This window comes from Mus caroli, unplaced genomic scaffold (assembly GCF_978045245.1).
Source record: "Mus caroli unplaced genomic scaffold, Mus_caroli_1 scaffold_11, whole genome shotgun sequence".
In the NCBI taxonomy this organism is placed as follows: Eukaryota; Metazoa; Chordata; class Mammalia; order Rodentia; family Muridae; genus Mus; species Mus caroli.
In genome coordinates this window covers 106,043,860-106,054,269 of record NW_028227266.1, presented here as the reverse complement: position 1 = coordinate 106,054,269, position 10,410 = coordinate 106,043,860, and the positions used below count along the sequence as shown (strand labels likewise).

The following is a 10,410-nucleotide window of genomic DNA, read 5'->3' as shown; positions in this document are numbered from 1 at the left end:
AAAAAAGGTACAGGCTGTGCCCTGCACTGGTAAGGGGAAAGAGAGAACTTCTCTTCCCAAAGTATGTTCTACGGCTTTTCAGATCTGTTCTCATTCAGTCCTAGATGGGGCACTTCCTACTCAAGGTGCTGCAGAATTTCCAAGTCCAGCTCTTTGAAGACTGGCTCTTGCCAGGAAATGCTGGAGCTCTTGGGACCAGCTGTTACATGCACTCCATTTGTCTGTTTGCTTTGTTTCAAGCTCTGTGTAGCCCTGAATGTCTTGGAACTCCATCTGTAGACCAGGTTAGCCTTGAACTCAGAGATCAACCTGCCTCTGGCTCCTGAATGCTGGGATTAAAGGAGTGTGCTGCCACCACCTGGTAGTTATGTGTACTCTTAGACAAGCCGCTTTTCTTTGGGCTCTCTTTTTTATTGCCTGTAAATGGCCATGAGGATGCTCCCAGGGTTCTTGGGAGAATTCAATATGAAAACACATGAGAAAAATAAAAAAAACAAAACAAAACCAAAACAACCCACAGTTTTAATTTCAATTGAAAGTCTACACTTGATCTTAGCCAAAAGGCCGAGAAGCGATCATTGAAAGTCTAATAATGGAGATTACTCCTGGATGGGGGATAGTTAGGAGACAGCTCTAAAGGGTGGAGAGGGTAAAAGAAGATTAGATGAAAGTAGCAACTGAAAAAACAGGAGGGCCAGGGCATTTAAGAGTCTGAAGGTCCTGGCAGAGGACTCTATTGTAAAGACACTGAAGTGGTCCAAGGATCTATGGGCACACATTGTAGTGAGGCCAGTAGGCATCCTGGACCATTGATAAATGGAGTCCTGATTCTCTGTGATAAGGCTTTTTCCCCCCGCCCCGAGACAGGGTTTCTCTGTGTAACCCTGGCTGTCCTGGAACTCACTTTGTAGACCAGGCTGGCCTCGAACTCAGAAATCCATCTGCCTCTGCCTCTGCCTCTGCCACTGCCACTGCCTCTGCCTCTGCCTCTGCCTCTGCCTCTGCCTCTGCCTCTGCCTCTGCCTCTGCCTCTGCCTCTGCCTCTGCCTCTGCCTCTGCCTCTGCCTCTGCCTCTGCCTCTGCCTCTGCCTCTACCTCTGCCTCCCAAGTGCTGGGATTAAAGGCGTGTGCCACCACGCCTGGTTGGTTTTGTTTGTTTGTTTGTTTGTTTGTTTGTTTTTAAGATCTATTTATTTATTTTATGTATGTGAGTACACTGTTACTATCTTCAGACACACCAGGAGAGGGCATCACATCGGATCCCATTACAAATGGTTGTGAGCCACCATATGGTTGCTGGGAATTAAATTCAGGATCTCTAAAATAGCAGTCAGTGCTCTTAACCACTGAGCCATCTCTCCAGTCCAAGTCCTGATTCTCAAAGGCCACATCTGGGCTTATGAACTTGACTCACCTTCAGGTCTTTTGTATCAGGAATGTGGTCAGACTCCCATCCCTGCCCACAAGATGGACTGGCAGACAGGGTGACAAAGCCTTTCAAGCAAAAGACAAGTTCTAAGAGTTTCCATTTCCATGTCTGCAGCTGCATGTCTCCTCGTGCTCTGGCAGCCCTGGCTCATCTCATCAAGTGCCGATCAAACATGTGCCATGTATTTCCAGGCCTCGTTTTTCCTGTTCCTTAAGATCACATCTAAGAAGGAGCTACAGGATGTACATGTCCTGGTTCTCATGGGGGCATTTCACTGTTTGGGTATGTTTTGCTCAGTGTTTTCATTTTTAATTTTTTTTTTCTTTTTTTGGTTTTTTGAGACAGGGTTTCTCTGTGTAGTCTTGGCTGTCCTGAAACTTACTCTGTAGACCAGGTTGGCCTTGAACTCAGAAAATCCACCTGCCTCTGCCTCCCAAGTGCTGGGATTAAAGGCGTGCGCCACCACCGCCCAGCCATTCTATATAAATTTTATCTTAAAATACTGAGCAAAGCTGGGTGATGGTGGCGCACGCCTTTAATCCCAGCACTTGGGAGGCAGAGACAGGTTCATTGAGTTCAAGGCCAGCCTGGTCTACAGAGTGAGTTCCAGGACAGCCAGGGGGGTACACAGAGAATCCCTGTCTTGAAAAACCAAAACCCAAACCTAACCCAACCAAGCACCCCCCCCAAACAAACAAAAAGACATAAAATGAAATTTGAAGTGAAAATGTAGATATTTTTAACCTAACTCATCATATGACCGGGTAACCAGCTTACCAACCAGAATCTAGAACATCTTCATCATATCAGTTTCTAATGACTTCTTTTCCCACACCCAGCAAATAGGGTCTGATTTCTATTATCATAGACAGGATTTGCCTATTTTAGGAGTTCATACGAAGGGACTTTTACAGCATGCACGTGCATAGCCCTTTGTATTTGGCTTCTTCTGGAGATTTATTCTCACGACATTAGTAGCTCTTTCCCTTGTATTGTTCCTAGTAGTTTTAGTTTTTGGATGCTATTTTAAGTGAAATTTAAGAATGTTTTAATTTCCCAGTAGCTTATTGCTGGTTTATGGAGGTATAATTGTTTTTCTTACATTGCATTCTTTTTTTTTTTTTTTCCAGACAGGGTTTCTCTGTGTAGCCCTGGCTATCCTGGAACTCACTCTGTAGACCAGGCTGGCCTCGAACTCAGAAATCTGCCTGCCTCTGCCTCCTGAATGCTGGGATTAAAGGCATGCACCACCACACCTGGCTCCTTACATTGCATTCTATGATATTACTAAATGTATTTATTAGCCGGGCGTGGTGGCACACGCCTTTAATCCCAGCACTCGGGAGGCAGAGACAGGTGAATTTCTGAGTTCAAGGCCAGCCTGGTCTACAGAGTGAGTTCCAGGACAGCCAGGACTATGCAGAGAAATCATGTCTTGAAAAACCGAAAAAGAAATAAAACCCATAAGTGTGTTTATTTTCTCTTCTATTCTCCACATATAATTATGTTATCTGTGACTAACGACAGCTTTATTTCTTCTTTTCCAATCTTTCCTTCCTCTTCATTCCTTTTCTCTTTTGTGCAGTAGGGCCTTGTAGCCCAGGCTGGCCTTAAACTCACAATCTTCTTGTGTCCACCTCCTGTGTACTGGTATTAGAGGTATGTACTATCTTGGAATTTCCTTTCCAGTCTGTAGGCTCTGTTTTCCTTGCCTTGTTGACTTGGTGGTGACTTTAATTCAACACAATATGCAGGCTTGGATTTAAGTTTTGAGACATCATTATTCTATGCAGTGGTTCACACTTAATTCCTCTGGCTGCCCAGGAAGCATCTTAGGGGACAATAAGAAGAAAGCAGAGGAGAGCAAGGAGGCTGGGGAGTCCAAGAGAAAGAGGGCGATGGTTTGGCTTGAGAGAGTGGAAGAATTGGATGAGTTTGGAGTTGGAGTCATAGACCTCACTGTGGATGAGTGGGGAGAGGGAAAGGGTACCACGGATAACCACTGAAGCCATTGGGAGAGGTGGAACTGCTTCCTTCTTGATCTGGAGGCTGGGATGGCAGCTTTGTTACTTTCTTTTCAAGATACTATTAGACACCCTCTTGGTCTTTGGAAGGGAGCTGTAATAATTAAGTTTAAAACACCAGGAGATAGTATAACTTAGATGTGGGTCAAAGCTCTGAAGGCAGACAGGAGAGGAGAGAAGCAGAGAAGAGTGAAGATGAAAAGAGCCTCTGGCATTTTGAGTGTGAGACTGGCTTCAGTAGATTTATGTATTTCAATCGGTGATCCCCAGTTGGGAAAACTGCTTGGGACAGATTAGGAAGTGTGATGTGACCTTGTTGGAGGAAATGTGTCACCGGGGCTAGGCCCTGAAGTTTCAAAAGTCCATAGCATTCCCAGTTAGCTTTTTCTTTGCTTCATGCTTGTAGATCAAGATGCTCCTGCTCCAGCGCCATGCCCGCTTGCCTGCTGCCATGTTTCCCACCATGACAGTCATTGCCTCTCACCTTCTGGAACCTAATAAACTCTTCCTTCTATAAGTTGACTGAGGTCAGGGTGTGTGACCAAAGTAACAGGAAAGAAACTAAGACAGAGCCCCAATTCTGAAATAGAGATTGAAGAGAGATATATTTACTGCCCTTTTGTGACCACAGACAAAAATGAAACTTCAACAAGGAAATGTGGATTTTGGCTCACAGTTCAGGGGATACGGCCCACCATGGCAGGGGTAGCGGGAAGCTGTTCTTTCATCCTACGGAGGATCAGCAAGCAGAGAAGAGGGAAGACTATCTCAGCTGACACTCTCACAGACACAACAAAGGTTGTGTTTCACTAATGCTCTAGATGTGCCTCATAATCCACTCAGGTCGACACTCAAATTAACCATCACAGGAGATGGGAAGGTATCAGAAAAGTAAGTGCACAGTCAGGTAGAAGGAAACCCAGAGAGAACAACTGTCTTTAATATCAGTGGGGATCGATTCCAAGATGTGTGCATGCGTTAAAATCTGTAGATGCTCCAGTCTCTTATATAATATGACATAGTATTTGCATATAACCTATGCATACTCTCATGAGTACTTCAAATCATCTCTAGATCAGTTTTAATACTTAGTACAAAGTAACTGCTGTGCTAATAGCTGTTAGACTGTTTTGTTTAGGGAATAATGACGAGAAAAATTTTGTGTTCTGTACAGATGTAATTTTTAAAAATCTATTTTCCAATGTTGGTTTAAGCCACTAATGTGGAAATCCACTGCAACTGAGGGCTTGACTATATAGTTTATTATATAGTCTAAAATGCAAGTGTTCCCAGAAAGGGCTGGTTAATGTGTAAGATGCTGCCGAGTAGGAAAAGTAGGGCAAGGACAGAGAAGCAATTGTGAGAGAGAACTGGAGTTACAAACATTCTCTTTAGAGTCCAGGAGGGCATTTCTGTGGAGCAATAGAGCTAGAGGCCTCTCTGGGTGATGTGAGTGGTACTGATGTGGAGGTAGAGTTATGCAGCACACCATGGGTGGTGGTGGTGATGGGGGTGATGGTGGTTCCTGAGGAAGCATTGAAGAGCTCTTGGTGATCAAAGGCCTCACTTATCACATAGAAAAAATAGGCCCAGTATCCTTCAAGGCGGGACTTGGGGCTGGCAGGTAGTGGAGATCAACCACATTAGAGAGGATAAAGCAAGTGTAGGAATCCCTTCTCTGTGTCTCTACCACAAGACCCTCATTGTGACAGTCGGTCCTGTTCGTTTCCAGCAGAGGTGAGCTCCAAGGAAGGTGGAAGGTGGGCTCCAGAGTTGTTCAATGCCACACTCTGTCTCTGTGTGTTAGTGACCTGAGAAAGTTACCATGCTTTATATAGTTGACTTTAAGATGGAAACTGTGCATACTCATTGGGAAATTGCAGAAAAATGAAGGATTATCTTTTGATGTATTTTACTCTAGTTGGTACCCATATACATTTGTTCTTACATAAGTTTTATTATTTGTCATTGAATGTTGCATAACACATATTTTCCATGTTTACATATGGCTTTCATAGTAAGATTGCATGGTGTAATGCCTCTTGTTCAAGCAACTCTATGGATGATCATTTGGGCCATATCTAATATTTATAAACAGCATCACATCGAATATCTATAGAAATAGAACTTACTCTTGATCCATTTCCACAAAACTAAAAATTGTAGGTTTTTTTGGTACTTAACAGCCATATTGTTGGTGGGAGATCAACTATAGCCACCCCCTTTGGAATACCCAGTTCAACACTCCCAACTGTCTACACATTTGTCATTTAATTCTTTAAGAGGGGTCGCATCATAGCTTCAATTTGCCTTTTTTTTTTGGGGGTGGTTAAAAAAAGATACTCATTTCCCCATCTGTTCATTTACTGATTCTATTTCTCTCTACGGGAGCAAGGAGCTCCCAAGGAGTGATTCACATTGGTATCTTTCTTATCAAGGTCTCTGAATGTCTTTCCCCGAGCCCTGCCTGAAGTGTCCTCACCTACTGAAGTAAATCAAGTCAAATGATTGTACCCTTCTGTTTGCTCCCCACCTCTGGCCACTCTCCATTGTCATATTCTTCCTGCTGAAGGCCCCATGACAGCCTTCCATGGACTCTCCTCTAGATGACCATTGGCTTTTTTGTTTTGTTTTGTTTGTTTGTTTGTTTTTTGTTTTTTGAGACAGGGTTTCTCTGTATAGCCCTGGCTGTCCTGGAACTCACTCTGTAGACCAGGCTGGCCTCGAACTCAGAAATCTGCCTGCCTCTGCCTCCCAAGTGCTGGGATTAAAGGCGAGTGCCACCACTGCCCAGGTATCATTGGCTTTCTCTGTAGTCATTTTCCATGGACCTCAGAGAAACATCAGGAAATGCTTCTTAACCAATTTACCACTCTAGTCTCTACAACTGACTGCTCAGAATTCTTTAGTCTGTCTCCACCTACTGCAACTTCCCCAAAGAAATCCAGGCTTTGGTTTAACTTGTAGACCTCTATTTTTCCTTCCCTCCACATCTTGCTTTGTGAGACACTTTTCTTAGGGTGACACTATTTATTCATGGACTATGTCAAGTCAAATATTATCTGAGACATAGGCTCCTCAGCCAAGTTTTTCTGGATTTTCTACCAGTCCACCGAGCCTCTAGCGTGCCTGAGTGTCTGAAGCATTTGCAGTATGTAGAGATCGCTTAAAAAGTCACCAGGACTCCAATAAGTAGTTTTTCCTCCTTCCATTCAACTTCCAAATAAGTTGCAATAGAAAGTCTAGGTAGTCTAGGAAGTCTTCTTCTTCTTCTTCTTCTTCTTCTTCTTCTTCTTCTTCTTCTTCTTCTTCTTCTTCTTTCTCCTCCTCTTCCTTCTTCTCCTCATCACCATCATCAAATAGAACTATGAACTGACCTCAGAATTATTTTTCCTGTCTCTCCCCAGTCTTAAGTACTCTGAGGGGGGCTTCATAAGCCACAGTTACTGGAAGCACATGTATGGGAGGGGACATTGGGAATGAGGGGGGATGCTGCCCTTCTCACAGAGGATCCCCCAAGAAGAAATGCTAAACCTTGTCTGCAATTATAATTTTGTCACTTTGTGGATGTTATTGTCTGAGCTATGCATTGATCATCTTAAGGCCCAAAGTATGTAGGACTTATCTACCCTGTGCTTTTAGGCAGGCGAAAAAGACTCATTTAGCAAGCACACCCACTCCAGCCAAATCTGAGATTCTGCTCTGTTTTGAGGGCTTCATTTCTCTATTGATGACGGCCTAGTTATGCAAGCAGAACTCATGGGAATAGGTTAGGAAGCTTCTACGAGGGTGCAGGAAATGAGGACACTGTTGTCCTTGCACTAGAATGGGGGGGCACCCAAATGAGAAGTGGCCTAACTCACAATTGTGTCAAGAGCTTCCCAAGCCTTTATTGGATGCTAGTCACCCAAGGCACAGGGGAACGACATGGTTTTCATTTGTCAGGGATTCATGGACAAAGCCAGATTACCGATTCTGCTGCTCCGCTGGCTGCTGCTTTCTAGAGGAATCTGAGCCCTCACAGGGCTTGGAGCCCACCTGCTAATGCCTGGATTCCAGAGCTGTGGGTGCACACACATCATTGCACCATGGAGAGTCAGAAAAAGATCTCTCTAAAAATAACCACCGGGGAATATTTAATTTGATAGCAAGACTGTGACTAATCCATGAAACAGAGAGTCTGTGTGACAAGACACAGTACAATAATGGGGCGAAAATCATGTTTGACCTTTAAGCAAGTGAAAAATGAAACATATCTATGTCTCAGCCGCTGAGGACCCTGTGGTTGTAGGGAGAGTGACTATGAGCAGGGGATTTGATGGTCATAGAGAACGAATGACATTTATAGATCTCGAGGGTGTTGTATCATGAAAATAGAATGGGGAAATCAATACTTTGGGTGTTAAATAGAGAGAGGAGGCTAGTGCTCAGCCAAGTGCTGGTAGCTGTGGATAGCCCAGCTGAGCAGGAGGGCCCAAACCAGTTCTCTCAGTCTGGCTTGGTAGGAAGACAGGTGCTACAAATTCGAGGAGATGCAGTATTTCTGGGTCGAACACAGGGGAGAGGAGTAAGATTCCAGTGTTGAATGAACTTTTACCCTGTGCCATGCTCTGTGGTGAGAATTTTATCAGCATTATCTGCATCTCTGGTATTGAAGGTATTATGACTTTCACTTGCTGGAGGTAACTGGGTTCAGAGAGGTCCAATTGCATGCCTAGGGTCACACAGCCTGAAAGTGTCCAGAGTTGAATGTGAGTCTAGTTTGGAGTCTAGAGCCTTAGCTCTATTCTTTCTTGCCAAGTTACCTGAAATATGAAGCAAGGTTAGAAGTGGGCTACAGTGACTGGGGCAGGGGGCAGGAGGATGAGTGCAGGAAAGGTTTTTAGCAAGGCCATTCCATAATGAGTTCTCAGAGGATCCTGGCATAGCACGTTGGTAGACCGATATTACTTCTCTGATTGTTTTATAATTTATGACTGTGCATAATAAATTCTGATCCGTCACCCTCGATGCTAATTGAAGAATCATCTCTATTTCTCTAGTTTCTCTTCTTTAGTGGCAACAGGGTGAATATTATTTCTTTTGCTCTCTGGGTCAGGACCTTGCATTTTCTAAGCACATATTCAAGATCTATTATCATGTAACAGTCTTTCAACTTTGCATTTTTTGTTTGTTTGTTTGTTTCCACTCTCTAAAGAATGTTTCTCAAGGAAAGAATTAGCAATGGTCCCTGGCTTTCAGGATCAGTTGTTTCCCAGTATGCTCAGCGATTCTTTCCACAGATCCTTAGCACATGCAGAGTTGTAGGAAGACAAATGGCTAATTCTGCAACTGAAGCTGTGAGTCCCTGGACCTTTCTGCAGCTCTGTAGATGAGGCTGTGTAGGAAGGTATGCTGCCCTTTCCTTTTGAGCCTGGGATATGAGAGCTGGAGACTGTGCAGGTGGGCTCGCTCGAGGATAAAGGAGGGATTGATTGGCTCAGGGAAGAGAGAGAAACCTGGGTGAACAGAGGCCCTAGGTGATTTTATATAGTCTTTCTTGGGTGCTCAGAAAATTAGGAACTGTGCAAAGTAAGCTCTGTGCTCAGTACTCAAATGGATGGACCCATTCCTAGAATCTACCTGAATGCAATCAGGACTTCTAAAAGGGTCCTGTCTTACTCATGTCACAGAAGGGCTTGTTAGGGCCTGACAATGGCTAAAACACAACGTCACAAGACCTCCCAGGGTCCTAAGATCTGGCTTCACCTCTTATTCCAGACATATCTGTTCCCACTCTGCACTTGCCTGCTTTCAGATGACATCCTAGGTACATTAAGCAACTTTTTTATTAGACCGACCGACCTTCCTGGTGCTCCTTCTGTCTAGAACGCTTTCTCTTTTATTTGGCTGATCCTTGTGCCTCATTAGGCTCCAATTTAAATACCGTTCCTCCAGGAAGTCTTCCCTGACTTGCAAAGTTCATCAGGTCCCTGACTGATACACCTTCCTTCCTACATTAGTCTTATGTCTCTGATTAGAGATTTGCTTATGGGATAACTGGTTTAATTTCTCTTTCCCACGAAAGATCATGAACCATATGATGAAAAAGACCATGAACATCTTCTGTCTCAACCCTCACCCATAATAGGTTCTCAATACATTTTTAGTGAAGGAATGCTGCAAAAATTTCACATCCAAAGTGAAAAGTCAAGGAACCCAAGTTCCCTTCTTAGTCCCAGCTTCATAGCAATTCAGATGCTGGGTAGATAGGGCTGCACCAAGCAAAAGAGGCTTTGTTTTGCACTTCAGTGAGTTGGTGAATGCATTGCAATTGGTTGCTTTTTATGTATAGAGAAATTACCTCTGTCCTGATTTGCAATATCTGTGCTATTTTGGGCTGTTTTTCTCTTTTGGGTCTATTTGTATTAGAGCAATAATTTTACCATTTGGCTACACAGAGGCTCAATTAATATTACAGATATGGTCCCATAAAATTCACGGCTTGACATTAGAACGTTTTGTTGCTAATTACTCTCCAAGGTTTTTAATTTCAATCCCTCCTTGGTGACTTAGTATAGAAATTCAAGGGCAAAGTTATTTCCCCCAAGAGGAAGGAGAACTAAGCAATGCCAAGTTTCTATCTGTTTGCCCTTCCTTCTGGGGGTATCTCACTTTGTAGTCTCTTTCTGCTCATTTCCTTATCCACAGAACAACAAGCAAATGAAGGCTTTATTGAAACAGAGAAGATATACGTTTCTGAGATAAAATGAGAGCCTTCTTTGACTAATGTATCTATCTATCCAATAGCTAGCGATCTTTACTGAGTGCCTACTATGCGTGACATCCTCTTGTCAGGCAGTGAGGGTGAAACAGTTAAGGGCATCATGTTACTGTCTCCAAGTAGCTCAGTGTTTGGTGCACCAAGAAGCACTCTAGATTGCCAGGCACATTTGGATGTGTCTTGGGGGTGTTCCT

At 43.7% G+C, this 10,410-nt stretch overlaps 1 pseudogene; it reads right to left on the bottom strand.

The window, feature by feature from the left end:
• Window positions 1-430: 430 nt before the first annotated feature.
• LOC115032082 (U2 spliceosomal RNA) lies at window positions 431-576 on the bottom strand (annotated as a pseudogene).
• Window positions 577-10,410: the final 9,834 nt, after the last annotated feature.